This window comes from Atractosteus spatula, unplaced genomic scaffold (assembly GCF_055471065.1).
Source record: "Atractosteus spatula isolate fAtrSpa1 unplaced genomic scaffold, fAtrSpa1.hap1 Scaffold_16, whole genome shotgun sequence".
NCBI classification, from domain to species: Eukaryota; Metazoa; Chordata; class Actinopteri; order Semionotiformes; family Lepisosteidae; genus Atractosteus; species Atractosteus spatula.
Genome location: NW_028296719.1, coordinates 86,170 through 105,000, shown reverse-complemented (window position 1 = coordinate 105,000; position 18,831 = coordinate 86,170). Strand labels below are relative to the sequence as shown.

Sequence of the window (18,831 nt, the reverse complement as noted above, 5' to 3'; positions counted from 1 at the left end):
ACCTTTCCAAAATACAAGCCTTGCAGACAGATACGCCTCAGAGGACTTAAGGGTGGCTTCATGTGGGAATGATAAAGTCTCCCCGTCCGGACAGGAAAATGGCACTTTGTTAGACACAAAGAAACAATCAACAACAGACAAATGTCTACAAGCATTTAAGAAGCCGCACCATGTTCTTGCTACAATCTCACATGGATCGCGAGACGTCGGCGGAAATCTTTTTCAAAGTCGTTCTCCGTTAAAAAAAAAAACCTTTCCAAAATACAAACCTTGCAGAGAGACACGCCTCAGAGGACTTAAGGGTTGCTTCATGTGGGAATGATAAAGTCTTCTCGTCTGGACAGGAAAATGGCACTTTGTTAGACACAAAAAAACAATCAACAACAGACAAATGTCTACAAGCATTTTAGAAGCCGCACTTGAAATAGCTCTTACATTCGTGTTAGACGCAGGAATCGCCTTTTTATTGACGCTCTTACGAACGCCATGGAAAGCAAAACAAAGCAAAGCAGAGCAGAACAAAACGAACAAAATAAAACCCTCACGTCCTGCACTTGAATATAATGCCGTTACGTGCCGAAGCGGTATTGGACGTCATCCTAGCACTGCAACCCGGGGCGTACGGTATATGGGAACGAGCACACGTCACGAATCGTCTCTAATCACTCCCTGCACTGTAAGGCGCCTTGAAGCGTGCACCCTCAACATTCATCTTTGCGCATCTGTGAAAGGTAAACTCTTGAGCAAACTCTGAACCAGACACTCAAACTCCAGCTAGGATTAGGGGTAGCATTCCCACGCTACTTGAACACTTTGTTTACGCTCAGTGCTGGATTTTGGGAACTTTAGGACGAGTGGGACTTTTCTCCTATCTGTCAATTCGTTTTGTTTTGGAGACTCTTGGCTGTCTGTGTTGTATAGTGCAGCGTGAAGAAAACGTTTTCGAAAACTGTGCCAGCTCAAAAGTTGTAAGAAATCCTCTCCAGCTCTTTTAAGTCTCTTCAGTTTTGTCATTTAAAGTGAAACTAGATGTATAACTGGAGCCTCACTTATGCAAATGGTGAGGCTCCAGTTCGACATCTAGTTTCACTTTATATGACAGAAGTACGTTAGACTGCGCCGGACTGGGGGATCACTTCCGGTTATTTTTACCATCTTAAACATTTGAAATCCTCCCCTGGGCAATTGTGACACTTCATCTTGGCTCCACCTAGGACACTCTTCAATCACTTCTCTCTTCTCCCACAGCACTCTCGTCTGTCGGCAGTATGTGGCGTCTTTGCATTACCACCAATCTCACCACAGCAAGAAAGCAACGGGTTTTGGCAAGAGAGGAGGAGACTGCCTGGCTCAAACGGGGATTGAACCCACGACTTTGGCGTTATTAGCACCACGCTCTAACCAACTGAGCTAACAGGCCTCGTGCCCGCTGTCCTCTCTGTGCTGCAAAAAATGGAATTCAGGGAAGTTTCTTTTGTCCTTTTTTGAATAGAAAGCCCTGCGATTCAGTGTACGGGCTTTCTCGTGCTGTTTAATGGTTCTTGTAACCCAAATCCTACACTGGCCTCAAGTGCCCCCCCATTTCACAGCATTTTTCAGCTGATTTCAAATGTACCTAAAGGAGAAGCATTATTGAAGACCATCAATTACCAAGAGCTTTTCGTGGTCACTTTTAATGACCACAGAGAGCTATGACCTCGGTTTTACATCTCATCCAAAAGACAGCGCCTTTTTACCACACAGCGTCTCCGTCACTATACTGGGGCATTGGGACCCGCACAGACCTCAGGGTGAGCGCCCCACCGCTGGCTCCATTAACACCGCTTCCAGCTGTAAGCTTTGCTTTTCCCTGTAGGTCACCCTCATCCGGGTACTGACCTGGCTCACAGCTTCTAAGCTTCAGTGGGTTTTCAGTTGCGAGTTGAAAGGGGATGCAAGTGATGGAGCCGCTCGCTGCAAAAGCCACTGCATTGGCCAGGAATCGAACCCGGGCCTCCCGCGTGGCAGGCGAGAATTCTACCACTGAACCACCAATGCACGCTGCAAGGGTCTACAAAAAAGACGCTTTTTTACCACTCTGTGCTGGATGTTGGGTCCCAAGGGAACTTCTGGACGAGTGAGAATTTTCTGCTATCAAGATTTGGTTTCGGAGACTTTTGGCAGCCTACAGATGCAGCCATTCAAAATGCGTGGGCGATACCGCATTATTTTGCGGTACGCTGTACGCAGTCTACCGCAAGCTACCGGTAAATACCGCGAGTTACCGTAAATTCTCCTATAATACGACAAGCAAAATAATAGTATCCGGAATTTCCGCAAGGTGGAGCTAATAAAGCTCAACCTCTCATGTTTGAGCTGTGGCCATCAAAGTCTTTAACGAAGATATTACTAATAGTATTAATAATGAATGAACTTGGACAAGCTGTAAGTGTAAACTCAAAGTATTGCCCTGGTCAACATTCTTTTTTTCATTGACCGTCTTTGTAAAAGTAACACCACAGCATTTCGCAATCACGCATTTGTTTCCAATCATGCAAAGTACAGTAATTTTTGAGAATCGATTCACCATGCCTTTCACATGCTCATAAAAGAGATTGATTTAGGAACATAAACATATTACCATATGAAAACTGTACTGTATACAGTATGTATATGTATATTTAATGTCTTAACTGTGCCCGTTTAAGTATTGAATATTCATATCTAATTTTACCACTGAAGGGAAATCTTAGTAGCTGAGGATAAAAAGAATAGGAGCATACTGCAACGCGTGTGAAGGCCATAAACGATATTAATTTTGGAACATAAACATAGAGTATATGGCTGGTCTCGGTACTTTAAAGAAAACATACACGAAACATGGTTTCATTATGACCAGAATCGGTCTTGAGATATTTTTAACTTGATTTACAGAATTTGAGAAGTATGTCTTAACACCGATACTACAGTGCTTAAGTACTGCTCACGTATATGTTTCTAGGTTTATATTATGCATTTCATACGGTCAAATTACTTTTGAGCAACTAATAAGAAGCGCAAAACGGTATGCGTTTTAGTTTCGTTTTGTGCTGGGACCCGTGGATTGATTAGAGATATCAAGTACATACAAGTCATTTTTTAAATGTTGTAGTTCGTCTTGAAAAAATGTTACGAGTACATCATCCATCAACAATTACACAGGTTCTGTTTTCATATTGCGGATTTTGGTTACGTAATATTATTTTCTAGATTTCACGTTGTGAATATATGATTTGGGCAAACAGAGCCGCAAAGAAGTACATTATGGGTTGTTGTTGTTTTTTTTGCAGTTTTATCTAGAACAAGCGATGCTTAAATCTTTGTCTGATTCTTGTGAAACTATCCACACGACAGTTACAGTACCTAGGAGTTGACTTCAGTGATGTCACTGATGGGATGTTTCTAAAAATCCATCCTCTGTAAAACGTCTTCTCTAGTTGTCCTGCATATGTATTCGCTAATGAAGCTGTGTGTTCTGAGCCTGGATCTCTACATTTCTGTATGAACCAGCTTAGAGGGCTAAAGACAGCTTGTGTTTAAATTGAGTGTAAGGCAATTTATGCTTCTAAAGTCATGGTCAGCATTTATTATTGTACTGTGCTGTAAACTTGTTCTGTGCCTAGTCACATTATTTTATAGCGTTTTTATAGTGTTATCAAATCCGGTGGTGCTGTGTGTTAGTTTCCTGACTCCCATGTCACATGGTCTGTGATTGAAACCTGTGAAACCGGTTTAATTCGTCACAGCCAGCACTCCGGCAGAGAGGGGGTTGTACTCGTAAAGTAGAAGCAGGCGAGATTTCCAGCGAAAGACACCTCCCCCCCACCCTCATACGATTCGCATTGTAATTACACATTGTAATTGTATTACACATTGTACACATGCTTAAAAGAGAAGAGAGAAAACGCAAGCCTTCTTCAGGTGTGAGGGTCTTCTGCTCAGAATGAAACGCTAAAATGTAATGTAGGCTCTGAATGGGTTCAATTATGATTTGGGCTTGATTAAGGTCGCTGCCTTTCATCTAAAACCCTACTTGAATCCTTCGAAACTAAAAATCAGTGTTTGTGAGTTCTAAATAAAGAGGTATCCAGGTAACAGTGAAACGGGCGGACAGTCTGGGGAGATCGCCCGTTTTCCATGTAAATAGTTCACTGGTTCCGCACCCCTTGGTGTTTCTCTCGCTCTCTCTCGGGTCACCTGATCATTAGCTCAAAAGATTTCAGTGCTTTGTGTATATTCTAATGGTAGTGGGGGCAGGGTGTGTGCGAACAGGTTTGGTTGAAATTGCATTGGAGATCTATGTTCTTCACACCTGAAACATTTCCTCTGAAAGCATTTTCTTCGCAGTTTAACCGATCTTGTTACAGCATGTTACAGTTTACTATTATTAACCATATTAATTTTAAGTGCTTAATGCCATTTTTTGACCAGGCACGAATATTCTTAAGTCCATATCTTCGCAAGGGAATCAGTGCGAATTGCAATACTAATTAAATTAAAACTACTAACTACTAACTAATACTAATTAAAACAAACCAGAAACGTGTTGTTCTGTCTAATGACATTACAAGTGGAAAGATTACAGATTTTAATCGTCTTTAATTTTGTTACGTTATACATTTTAGAAACGTTTCATCCATACAAACACCACAAAACTATTTTCGATTGTATTTCTGAATAGTATGTTACACTTAGTTCACTGTTTTAAATACATCTAATTAAGAAAGTTAGGTGTTAGCATAAACTATTAGCAATCAATAATATTAAATTAAAGTTAAATACAAAACTAAAGAAAAAATAGGGTTAAATATAATTCAAAATATTTTGCTAACAATGTTAACTGTTTATGAATAATAAAATGTATTAACTAAGGAGTAGGATGGCACAGTTGTTAGTATGTTTTTTGTTTTGTTTCTTTTTCGTAAATACAACAGTAGTACCTGATGTCTGAAGTGGAAATCTAATAAGTAAATTGATTCTTAAAAATGTAGAGAGCTTTGAAAAAAATATATTGGTGCTTTTAGATAATATATTTCAAGGATGTAACTGCTGTGCTACAGTACGTGCAGAATTTTAGAAATCAGTTTGTCAACAAAGTACACTGTTTAGGTTAGTTTAGAAGACAATGTACCAAAACAATATATGCTGTCTGGGTCATTAGAATTAGCTGAAAGTAACTGATAAGCTTTGAATAACAAATCTAGTTTTTCTTCTCTCGCTCTATGATGTAATCTGTTTTCTCTTAGAGAAAGGGGAAGTTTTAGAAGGGACCAAGTGCTGAACTTTTTTACAGCGCAACGTCTTATAAAAACCCTGTTCTGCTTGTAACAAATTGAGTCTCTGGTTGCACTTTGCGAAGTGGTAGCAGGGCTCCCAATATTGCAATATTGAAATAAAGACCTTACTCAGGTGAGAACTCTCTCTTGTGGCTTCCTTGATAGTTATATTTCCATGACATGTCTCAGTGGCTTTCAAAATTAAATTATGCATGCAAACCTGTGAACTAGAAAGATAACTAAGATACCCATCCATTTATAATGGTGGCGAAGTGGTTAGCATTGCTATCTTGCAGTACTGGGGTCCTAGGATCAATTCCTGCCATCCTGTGTGTGGGGGTTTTACATGTTCTCTCTGGGTTACATGGTTTTTCTCCATATGTGTGATATGACTCCCTCTCGCACTCCGAAACATTCTGGTAAGTTAATTGGTTTATGGGAAAACTGGCCCTGGTGTGTGTGTGTTTGTGTCTGTCTGTCCTGTGATGGACTGGCGCTATGTCCAGGGTCCGTTGCTTACTGGGATAGGCTCCAAATCCTCTGTACTGGATAAAGAGATTAGAAATGGATGGAAGTAAAGGCACTGTGTGGATGGAACTATACACAGTGTTAGAAACCCACGATGAAATGGCAGCATCTCACTGAGAATAAAATATTTAATAGTGCTGGCTTAAGGAAACAGCCTTTCCACCTCTCTTGCACATCAGTATCCATACCTAGTTATTTAAACAAATTGCCTCTAATTATAAACATCTTAATATGCTGGCTCTGTGGATCCGCATCAGCTATGTTTGCCCATTCCTTCAATTCATGTGCATCCAACACACAGTTCAATGCCAGCAACTACACATAATCTAAAATACAATCCTTATTTCAGTATCTATGTAAACATATAGTCTGTTAACTTCATCATCTTCATCAAAAGTATGCCTAACCCCATTAGGAAGTGTTCTTGTTATAAGTGTATTCCTCAGCTTTCGCCAAATTATCTTCTTCTTGCCAACATCTCTAGTCTTTTATCCTGCAATAACTCAGCCAACACTTAAATCTCCAAAAGCTGCTTGTGTTAATTTCTTTAAATCACAAATATCATGTGTAAATACTGGCCATGTAATACTCTGCATTGTGGAATAATAGTTTATTTTAAAGGGAACTAGAGAAATCAAGAAAGGCTTTTTTTCTAGAATTAATAAATGCACATCCTGTTCACTGGTGAAATTAAATCCACACTGAGCAATCTTCAATATGTTCAGAATATGACAGCAAGAATCCTATCAGGGATGCATTACACCTGTTTTCAAGTCCTTGCACTGGTTACCTATCAGATTTCGAGTCAACTTCAAAATCCTTATCCTCCTTATACAGATGCAGCCATTCAAAGTGCGCGTTACAGACACGTACCGCAGGTGGCGTCGCTCAGTGTGACGCAAGATGACGCGTGGCACCGCAGTACGTGATTGGTTGACCAACAGGGGCACTCGTGGTTCGTTGGTTTGTCGTAGAAAGACTTACAGTACAGTAAACGTCTTTGCTGTGCCCGTTGTAGATATTGAATTTTACCACTGAAGGGAAATCTTAGTAGCTGAGCATAAAAAGAATAGGAGCATACTGTAACGCGTGTGAAGGCCATAAATGATATTAATTTTGGAACATAGACATACAGTATATAGCTTTTCTTGGTACTTTAAAGAAAAAAATACACACCAGTATTCCATTTCTCCCTAACGATTTTAAGCATCGAAGTATTTAACTAGCATGTGAAATAGCGTGTGAAAAAGTGGTAGTTTTAAGCTTTTCTGCTAATATAATATGGAATCGCGTATCTAAAGAATTTAATAACGGTATTCGTGTGCTGCGACAGGGCTGTGTAGGGCTGTTTCGCCTGCCTGTTCATGCGTGCTGTCTTGTAGCCGACTGGTCTAGGTGCGTGACTACCAGCGGGCAGGTTGTGTGTTCGAATCCAGCTGGTGCTAGACTTTTCTTTTAACAAACATTTCTTCGAAAAAATAGAATAGCGATATTATGGACAATCAATTGACTTTTATATTTCAAACTATCGCAACATGATCGATATTTGCGATATTTTGAACATATCTTCCCTTCTGACAGTGGCTCCTGCTTCTATTGTGTGTGTCTGTGCAACAGAGTAAATTTTTATAGAGAAATGGAGGCTGGACAGTATGCGTTACAATATAAACATTTATATTGATTTAAATCGTGTTCTGATTTAAATCGCAAACGCATGTTTAATTATATGTGTTTTTTAATCATAATCAGGCTAATGCAACATAAATTGATACAGTATCTTTGTCTTCTAAGTATCTTAATAAACTTTCAGCATAGCTTTCTACCCGTCAAGATTTATATTTCTTGGGATTTTGGGATCAAATGTGGAAGGATTAGATTATAATCGTTTTTATTTGTCAAATACGTGATTGTATTTCTGAATGTTATGTGACACCTACAGCAGTTCACTGCTTTAAATACATCGAATTAAGAAAGTTATGAGTAGCACTTTAGAACTTTTTTCTGAACCAGGGAAAATCTGATCATGTTTCTCTATAACAATAATAAAAAACTTTATTTTACATATCGCCTTTAAAAGTGGCATCTCAAAGCAATACAGTAGATCGAAAAACAGTTAAAAGGGACCAAATTAAATACCAGACAATCGCAAACGCGTTTTCAATAAAATTATTTTATTCATTCAGCAGTTTGTGAGAGGGACATCCAGCAGGGAGAGACACACACACCGGTTTTCATTGACAAAATTGTTTTTTTTCAATTCCTCTTGTCTAACAGGAATGTTTTGTTTGTGGACAGACTGTTAGACAAAAGGAAAAGACCGCCTCCTCCTATGAAGCATTAATCGCGTATCTAAGGAAAATTGCAGTATACCTTTGTTCATGCACATCATTATACAGTACAGTATCTCAATTTGTATTTCGATTAAAAAAAATCGTTTGCCCAGCCACTACTGTTGTTATTGTTTTTATCCTGTAAAGCGTTTCCTTTTTCTGCGTTTTCCATTTCCTTTTTCTGATCACTCGCTTTCTGGATACACATCTCACCTGTCCTGTTCTTTGTTTTCCTGGTTTGCTGATTATGCCTGCTGCGGTCCACTCCTACCCTCACACCTAAAGAATACTATTTTAAATTTCTTGGCGCAGTTCATTAACCCTTGTATGTGCTGTCCGCGCCGAAAATGCAATTAAAAAAAAGTCAAAAAACGCGCTCAAAATACAATTTATAGCTTAATAAGATACACTCCACAGGCAAATTTAATTGTGTGTTAGTTTCCTGACTCCCAGTATTTAAACTGCGACACTGATCATTCATCTCTAAATAAACTTTATTTTATATAGCGTTTTATGCGAATAGGTAATAAGATTGCTCATAAACCTAATCGCTTTTTCTACATAAACACAGCGTGATTGCTCTCTGAAAATGCTTTTCCTTTATTTTTAAAGTAGGCTCAGATTTCAACTATAGATCGTATTATTATAAACTTTCTTGGAAAAATGTATTTTATGTAAACCATGTTTGCTATTAATTCATTTAGGGCTAAAATACGTTCATTGTCTTCCAATCGAGTCGAGTTGACATTGGAAGCCTGCCACACCCGGACTGTTAAACCAACGCATTAGCACGTCAAAGCCCGTATTGGTATTGAGCCAGTATTGTCTTTAGTATTCCCCCCCTCTCCCCTCAATTCAATTCAATTCAAGGTGTTATATTTGCATGACAGATGGGTACAAGCAGTGTTGGGTATGTATGTTGTAATGCTTTCGGCAGACAGGCACTGTGTAAGAGCCGGCGCACCAGAGGAGCGCACTGAGGGAGCGTCTGCATTTATAACTTAGTTTTTAAAATTAGACAAGCAATATGAAGCATCTCCTTTTACGTTTAAGTCCCTTAAATACATTGAGCCAGCCACTACTGTTGTTATTGTAGTGGTTTGTCATCACTTAAGATTGCTTTTGATACCATCCTTACACAAAGCAGAAGGGAGATCTTAGTGCCTAAGCATAAAAAGAATAGGAGCATACTGCAACGCGTGTGAAGTCCATAAACGATATTAATTTTGGAACTTAAACATACAGTATATGGCTGGTCTCGGTACTTTAAAGAAAACATACACACCAGTATTCCATTTCTCCCTAAACATTTTAAGCATCGAAGTCTTTAACTAACGCGATACCGGAGTCAACAAGCATACTTTTAGAATTTGATTAAAAGGGAATATAATATGGAATCGCATATCTCAAGAAATTAATAACGATATAATTATATTCATGTTGCAAAAGAACTGCAACGGACATAAAAACTCCCTTGCTTTTAACAGAGCGTTCCATAATTTCTAACTACGAAAATGCCAGGTGAAAGGATTTGTAAACATATTTTGTTAAAGCGAGTCAGTTTTTTCCGCAACACATAAAAGACATTTTTCCAAGAAAGTTTAGCCTTTGTCACTAATGAAACCACTAAATAAAGACATAAATCTAGAAATCTTAAGATTTGTTTTATTTAATGTTGGTAGCAGGATGAACTGTCAGAGTGTATATTTTGTCGCAGAGTTGCTGCAAGATGTTAACAGTGAAAAAGGTATTTAGAAATGAGTTATTTCAAGATGAAAATTTTCAGAATAATTGCAAATCTAGCAGGATAGAGAAAGCACAGAAAACTGGCAGTTAGATTGATCAGACTAGTATGAAAAGTCATTTAGCAAAGGGAATGAGAAGAGTGACAAACTAGTATACTTTAGATCTTTTTAAATCTGATCATTTTTCCCTATAACAATAATAAAAAACTTTATTTGATATATCACCATTAAAGGTGGCATCTCAAAGCAATACAGTAGATGTAAAAACAGATAAAAGGACCACAGATTACAAAGTAAATGCATATAAGAAAGACAAGCAGTTAGAGGTGCTACCAAAATTAGAAAATGAAGCAGATACAGACACTAAGTCTTCTGAAAAGATTCTGAGGTTAGATTTAAACTGGCCCTGGTGTGTGTGTGTTTGTGTCTGTCTGTCCTGTGATGGACTGGCGCTATGTCCAGGGTGTATTCTGCCTTGTGTCCGTCGCTTACTGGGATAGGCTCCAAATCCTCTGTACTGGATAAAGAGATTAGAAATGGATGGAAGTAAAGGCACTGTGTGGATGGAACTATACACAGTGTTAGAAACCCACTATGAAATGGCAGCATCTCACTGAGAATAAAACATTTTATAGGGCTGGCTTAAGGAAACAGCCTTTCCACCTCTCTTGCACATCAGTATCCATACCTAGTTATTTAAACAAATTGCCTCTAATTATAAACATCTTAATATGCTGGCTCTGTGGATCCGCATCAGCTATGTTTGCCCATTCCTTCAATTCATGTGCATCCAACACACAGTTCAAAGCTAGCAACTACACAAAATCTAAAATATGAGCTCTACTTGCCACTTACAATACCAACAGTACCAGCTAACTTTAGTAGTGACATTTTCATGGATCTTTTTAACAATAAAATTTACAACATCAGACTTCAGACACAATTAAACAGGGCTCAAAAAAGTCTGGTACAAACATTTTCAGCATGGAATAAACCTTTACTTTATGGTATAAACCTTAAATGGATTCATATTCTCAATAAGATTTGGTGCTCAGTAACATGACTTAGAAAATGACAGAAGACATACGTATCATGCTTATCCTTCTATTTTTCATAATTGTAAACTCCTTAAGGCAGTTACATTTTCTCTGTTCTGACCTGGAGTTACAGAGAAATTTAAATTCTAATAAGAGATTTGTAATGAGGAAAGTCATACCAATCACTCATACCAGGATTTGCAATCACAATACAAATACTTTCTTTCTGTATGTGTTTATTTTGCAGTTTGAGTCTATGGCATTCCTTTGGGGGTCTATACTCCAAGGCATGACTTTTTTATGGGAACATGACATTTTTTTTAAAGTCTTTTAATGCAAGCTTCATATAAACCCTTAGCAGTGGTTACTGTCTGGAGCAGGTACTTGAATGGCACAGATTCATTGAAATGATTCAATTTCTTTTGAAAATATTTGGGATAATACATATTCCAGAAATCACAGCCGTTGAATTATCCAGAAATTAATTTCTCTCAGGGTGTATTTAACCCCTCATGGATGGCATTGTATGAAATGAGTTTGAAGTTCCCCATTTGCCTCTATTATGAGATGCTGTGGACACTATTTTATACATTTTAGGAGTGTCCATAGGAAGGTATGTTCTAGAAAGAGTGAACTTCTGTTTTGCCATTATTTTTAATAGGGGCGTTACATGTTTACACTTGGTGCTCCTACTAGAGGAGAGGATATGATTAATCTAGGCTTATCACAGAAACTGAAACACATCTGGTTGGTGAGTCTACTGTGGGTAAAATGTTACTGGTACCGCATGTTGTAAAGCTCGGTATTTTCTCTCTTGGCCTGACTTTTTTTAATGTCTGAGTGTTAGAATCCATGTTGTTGCTGGTAAGGGAATGGTAGGTGCTGTGATTGACACAGTCAAAGCCTTGTACAGAGATACCATTGTAGCTGTTTGACAGTATTTTAGATGCCCTTAGTTAAAAGCATGGGAGGAAGTACTGCCAAGGGAAGGGGGGGAGCAAGGATTTTTTCTTTGATTTTGTGAGGTTATTTTTTGTTATATTGTGTTTCAGAAAGCAAGAAAATAAGATTTACTGTATGATAAAAAGAGAAAGAGCTGGAGTAGATCCTCAGATCAGTTTGCTACCAGCAATCAAACAAAAAAATGGAAAGAATTGTCTCCTCCTGATTGGAACCTTTCTTACTGTCTTATTATAATTTATCAGGCTATCTTTTAATTTCCACTGAGAGAAGGAAGTCACTTGTCATGCAGCTATTTTATTCTTCATTGCACAATATGCTCTAAGTTAGCAAATGAAACATGAAATAAATCAAGAATACGATTAACATGAATGTATAAACATCCAAACTATACTTTATCACATTTAATTATTGGGTTAGCTTTTTATTGAGCCAAAATGTTATAAATGTGTGAACGTCTGTAAAATGGAAATATTTATATTTTTCTCTTTTCTGTTACCTGCCTGACAGCATTTTGTATCCCATTCAGTATATTACTGGAAAATATTAGACCCAACCTAAAGAATTCATGGGGGTAGTGGGACACAGTACTGCAACGAGTCTCCTAAAGGGACAGAGCTATTAGTACTTATGTGTTTGAGTCTGGAGAATATAGTAAACTCTAAACATTAAGGGAATGCATGGAATCGGAAAATATAAATTGCATAGTACACAAGACTTAACTGGTTTTATTCTAGGAAAGCAGACAAGACTGAGTCATGGGACTCAGAGGATCCAAGGCTAGACTGAGTATAATAGGCTTCGGGCTTCTATTGTGACATCTACTGTAAATTACAAAAATGTTAAAAGTAAACAAAATAAAGTAACTAGAATGTGGTCTGAAATCACCCCTTTAGACACCCCTTTTACTTCACTGGAGTCAGATATGAAAGGCAATAGTCTCCCGTTCTGTCTGCTGTGTGTTGCAGCAGAGGGACTCCCTGCAGCTGAAAGGGGCAGAGTAACTTGCATGCCCTCTAGTACAGTTTACACATGCACGACTTTAAAAGCTAGCAAGACAGGTTTCGATTCACATTAGCTGGCGAGCCTTGTTAAAAAACGAATGATAATGTAACATGCCACTGTTCATGAACAAAGTTATACTGAGATTTCCTAAGATACGTGATTAAAAAATAAATAAATAAAAATTTGAATCTCCTGCGGAACACATTCCATAAGAATCAGCGGTTTTACAGTATATATCGCCTTTAAAGGTGGCTTCTCAAAACGCTTTACGGGATAAAAACAACCAGAACAGCAGCAACAACAATATTGTATTTCGTTGCATTTTGAAAACCAAGTAATAACTTAACTATACAGTACGTGCAAACGTTTCGTATGTTGCTGTCGTGAATGCCTGCGTACCCATAAGTATTTTATTTGCCTTGAGTCTGTCTACACTATCTCTGTCCCACTACCCCCCTCTCTCCCTCAATTCAATTCAATTCAAGGTGTTTTATTTGCATGACAGATGGGTACAATTCTTGTTGGGAATGTATACTTTGATATTTACACCCGGCGCGGCACCGAGGGAGCGTCTGCATTTATAACTTGGTTTTTAAAATTAGTCAAGCAATATGAAGCATCTCCTTTAACTTTTAAGTCCCTTAATACATTGAGCACAGCTTTCTCACCATCCTTACACAAAGCAGAAACTGTCCGATGACTCACAGTACAAGTGGAAAGATTACAGATTTTAATCGTCTTTAATTTTGTCTTTAATTTTGCCTGTGGAGTGTATCTTATTAAGCTATAAATTGTATTTTGAGCGCGTTTTTTGACTTTTTTTTAATTGCATTTTCGGCGCGGACAGCACATACAAGGGTTAATGAACTGCGCCAAGAAATTTAAAATAGTATTCTTTAGGTGTGAGGGTAGGAGTGGACCGCAGCAGGCATAATCAGCAAACCAGGAAAACAAAGAACAGGACAGGTGAGATGTGTATCCAGAAAGCGAGTGATCAGAAAAAGGAAATGGAAAACGCAGAAAAAGGAAACGCTTTACAGGATAAAAACAATAACAACAGTAGTGGCTGGGCAAACGATTTTTTTTAATCGAAATACAAATTGAGATACTGTACTGTATAATGATGTGCATGAACAAAGGTATACTGCAATTTTCCTTAGATACGCGATTAATGCTTCGTAGGAGGAGGCGGTCTTTTCCTCTTGTCTAACAGTCTGTCCACAAACAAAACATTCCTGTTAGACAAGAGGAATTGAAAAAAAACAATTTTGTCAATGAAAACCGGTGTGTGTGTCTCTCCCTGCTGGATGTCCCTCTCACAAACTGCTGAATGAATAAAATAATTTTATTGAAAACGCGTTTGCGATTGTCTGGTATTTAATTTGGTCCCTTTTAACTGTTTTTCGATCTACTGTATTGCTTTGAGATGCCACTTTTAAAGGCGATATGTAAAATAAAGTTTTTTATTATTGTTATAGAGAAACATGATCAGATTTTTCCTGGTTCAGAAAAAAGTTCTAAAGTGCTACACATAACTTTCTTAATTCGATGTATTTAAAGCAGTGAACTACTGTAGGTGTCACATAACATTCAGAAATACAATCACGTATTTGACAAATAAAAACGATTATAATCTAATCCTTCCACATTTGATCCCAAAATCCCAAGAAATATAAATCTTGATGGGTAGAAAGCTATGCTGAAAGTTTATTAAGATACTTAGAAGACAAAGATACTGTATCAATTTATGTTGCATTTGCCTGATTATGATTAAAAAACACATATAATTAAACACGCGTTTGCGATTTAAATCAGAACACGATTTAAATCAATATAAATGTTTATATTGTAACGCATACTGTCCAGCCTCCATTTCTCTATAAAAATTTACTCTGTTGCACACACACACACAATAGAAGCAGGAACCACTGTCAGAAGGGAAGATATGTTCAAAATATCGCAAATATCGATCATGTTGCGATATTTTGAAATATAAAAGTCAATTGATTGTCCATAATATCGCTATTCTATTTTTTCGAAGAAATGTTTGTTAAAAGAAGAGTCTAGCACCAGCTGGATTCGAACACACAACCTGCCAGCTGGTAGTCACGCACCTAGACCAGTCGGCTACAAGATAGCACGCATGAACAGGTAGGCGAAACAGCCCTACACAGCCCTGTCGCAGCACACGAATACCGTTATTAAATTCTTTAGATACGCGATTCCATATTATATTAGCAGAAAAGCTTAAAACTACCACTTTTTCACACGCTATTTCACATGCTAGTTAAATACTTCGATGCTTAAAATCGTTAGGGAGAAATGGAATACTGGTGTGTATTTTTCCTTTAAAGTGCCGATTCCTGGAATCTGACTGGCTGACACCCCTCTGAAGTGGTTCCATAAAATCTGGTATACGGAAAAGAAAGCGTTGATAAATACAAGTGTCTTTTAATACACTCTTTGCTGTGCTCTTGAGGATCCTTGTGATATTTTAAGCTCTAGTTGAATGATAGGTGTCGCATTTTAAATCATTTTCGTAGTTAGAAATTATGAAACGCCCTGTTAAAAGCAAGGAAGTTTTTATGCCCATTGAAGTAAAACAAAATGCCTGACAAAGTATGGCTTGGACAGATTCCAAGTGCTTGTACAAATGTGCTAAAGAAATTATACTTTGAGTATACAGCTTGTCCAAAGTCATCCATTATTAATACTATTAGTAATATCTTCAGTAAAGGCTTTGATGCATAAATATTTCTGATAAAGGTAGGTTGTGTACTTTTGTCCAACTGAGCAATCTTGCTTTCATAAAATATACCAACATTTTAATGACTGATGATTAACATGCTGTAATACACAGTTCAAAATTAAAGGCTCAAATGCTGTACATGAGAGGTTAAGCTCCCCCTGGCGGTTTTACAAGGCGACGCCGGATAGTTAACCACGTGACACCACGTTAACTGCGTCATACTGCGTGATACTGCGACACGCCCACCGGGGTATGCCGCGAAATACCTCACTCATTTTGAATGGCTGCATCTGTATACTGTCCTACAACTGTTATTATTGATCACCGAATTATTGTACTTGACATGACTTCATTCAGCCTTTCCTGAACGTCTATGACAGGCAGAGAGAGTGCTGTTTCTGGTGCGATCTTTTGCAGCTGACATTTCACTGTTTTAAACGAACAAGAAATTAGATTGCTCATAAATCAGTTATTCTATATAAACACAGCGTAATTGCCCTCCGAAAATCCTCTTTTTCTTGTTCGTTTTAGAGACCTTGATCGAAACTGATTTTAGATGTCAGAAAGGATTTATTTTCTCTGTATTTCCTACATTGCTTTGTCGAGATTTTAACTTTATATCTAACTTTAAATCTAGGCTCAGATTTCAACTATAAATCGTACAGTAATTAATAGCAGTAAATACTGATGTTTTGCGCCCTCTTACCACAAAAATATATGTTTTGTAGTTGGGATTAACTTTATTTCGTACGCGTAGCTACTCCGATTCGGACACCGAACAGTTAAAGATGGCGGCAAATCAGACACCCAGAGAGGGGGCGTCTTCTCGCCTCCATAACTAAAATGCCAAATAGGAGTGGCTTAAGCGACATACACAGTCGTGTAACTGACAGTTTGAGGTAGCCTATCGTGTAAATTTCGCTTTGTTGCTGATAGGTTAAGCTTTCGAAACTCTGCCCCAAAGTCATGTGACTGATTTTTCGCCCTGTTTCGTTGGTTAAACGCAATGATCACAAGCACCACCATGGTAACTGGGATGTGTAGTTTTTAATTCCGTTTGAATTATAACTGTACGTACTGTCTTCATATTTGGCCAGGGCTTTAAAGAGAAGGTGCGCCAAAAAATTTCGGTGCCGTCGTCTCCGCTTTAAAGGTACCCCCGTGCTGGAAGAATTTGACCTCGGAACGTTTGCCCAGCGTAGTTATAGTGGACATAAAAACAAGAGTTCGCTGGCATTATATCCTAGAAGACACAGACCGGCACCAGACCGGTAAATGCTTGATGAACTAGGGATTGGACAGTTTCCAAGTGCTTGTACAATCGATGGAAATGTTCAAATAAATGTGCAAAAGAAATAAACAAAATAATCATTTATTTCTTTATCATATTAGCTAGCTAATATCCTCTCTTTGCTAGTTAGTGGCTGTGTTTCTGCGTTGGGTAGCAACGGGTGACTGTTCTCAGGCGGAAGATGTAAACAGCTTAATTTTCGTGTTAAATAATTTTTAAAAATTAAAATTCATTCTATACAGCAATCACATATTTGGGTACCGTTTCATACAACTTTCATGCTTAAAATGTTTAGGGAGAAATGGAAGACTGGTGTGTATTTTTTCTTTAAACTATCAAGACCAGCCATACACAGTACAGTTAATGTACATACAGTAATGTTTATGTTCCTAAATTAATATCGTTTATGACCTTCAGATGCGTTATGCTCCTCTTCTTTTTATGCTCAGCTACTAAAATTTCCCTTTAGTGGTAAAATTCCATATAAATATTCAAAACTAAGCAGATTGAAATGTGCACAGTAAAGACATTAGATGATTAAATCTTTTCACTACCAACCAATGCACCACGAGTGCCCCTGTCGGTCATTTTGGCCAGCCAATCACTTACCGCGGTGCCCTACGGTGCCCTGCGGGTTGGTTACTGTACCACGGGTTTTTACCGCTCATTTTGAATGGCTGCATCTGTAGGTTGTCTCTCGCAGTGTTCAGGAATTGCATTCCGAAACTGAGTCAGATCAAAAGTTGTAAGAAAAGCACCTATGGTGTCGGTTCGAACAGCTTTATTGATTCGATGTTAAAGGCCGGAAATGGGGCACAAGACACGCGACCGCAAAAAGCGTCGCCATCTGCTTCCAGCTGCAAAATGCCGTTTGCGGACGCTGAAGCATTTGAACTTGAACTTTATTGCCATATGTAACCGGTACTGGTACAATGGAATTCTTACTTACAGAAGGTCTCTCGATTGTAAAACAAGTGTAAAAAACAAGACAAAGTGCAAACAGTGCATCAAGACAATGTACAAACAAACAATAGACAATGTGCAAGTAAACATGTAGACATTTCTTTCCAAGGCAGCGGGTACAAGCGATCTCGCGTTTTAAAACCACCAGGAAAAGCAGAAAGGCACTTTTCCTTGCTTGCGCCAGCACACGACGACGTGAGGAGGACACCGTAGTCGGTAGGATTCGAACCTGCGCGGGGAGACCCCAATGGATTTCTAGTCCATCGTCTTAACCACACGGCCACGACTACAGTGAGCACCGCTGTTGCTGCGTTCTTGCTACAATCTCACATGGATCGCGAGGCGCTGGCGGAAACCTTTTTCAAAGTCGTTCTCCATTAAAAAAAAAACCTTTCCAAAATACAAGCCTTGCAGACAGACACGCCTCAGAGGACTTAAGGGTGGCTTCATGTGGGAATGATAAAGTCTCCCCGTCCGGACAGGAAAATGGCACTTTGTTAGACACAAAGAAACAATCAACAACAGACAAATGTCCACAAGCATTTAAGAAGCCGCACCATGTTCTTGCTACAATCTCACACGGATCGCGAGACGCCGGCGGAAATCTTTTTCAAAGTCGTTCTCCGTTAAAAAAAAAAACCTTTCCAAAATACAAACCTTGCAGACAGACACGCCTCAGAGGACTTAAGGGTGGCTTCATGTGGGAATGATAAAGTCTCCCCGTCCGGACAGGAAAATGGCACTTTGTTAGACACAAAAAAACAATCAACAACAGACAAATGTCTACAAGCATTTTAGAAGCCGCACTTGAAATAGCTCTTACATTCGTGTTAGATGCAGGAATCGCCTTTTTATTGACGCTCTTACGAACGCCATGGAAAGCAAAACAAAGCAAAGCAGAGCAGAACAAAACGAACAAAATAAAACCC

The 18,831-nt window shown here is 38.5% G+C and overlaps 1 non-coding gene across 1 annotated transcript; it reads right to left on the bottom strand.

The window, feature by feature from the left end:
* Window positions 1–1,966: 1,966 nt before the first annotated feature.
* trnag-gcc (transfer RNA glycine (anticodon GCC)) lies at window positions 1,967–2,037 on the bottom strand. Its single transcript has one exon. It is a non-coding gene; the product is annotated as a tRNA-Gly (tRNA).
* Window positions 2,038–18,831: the final 16,794 nt, after the last annotated feature.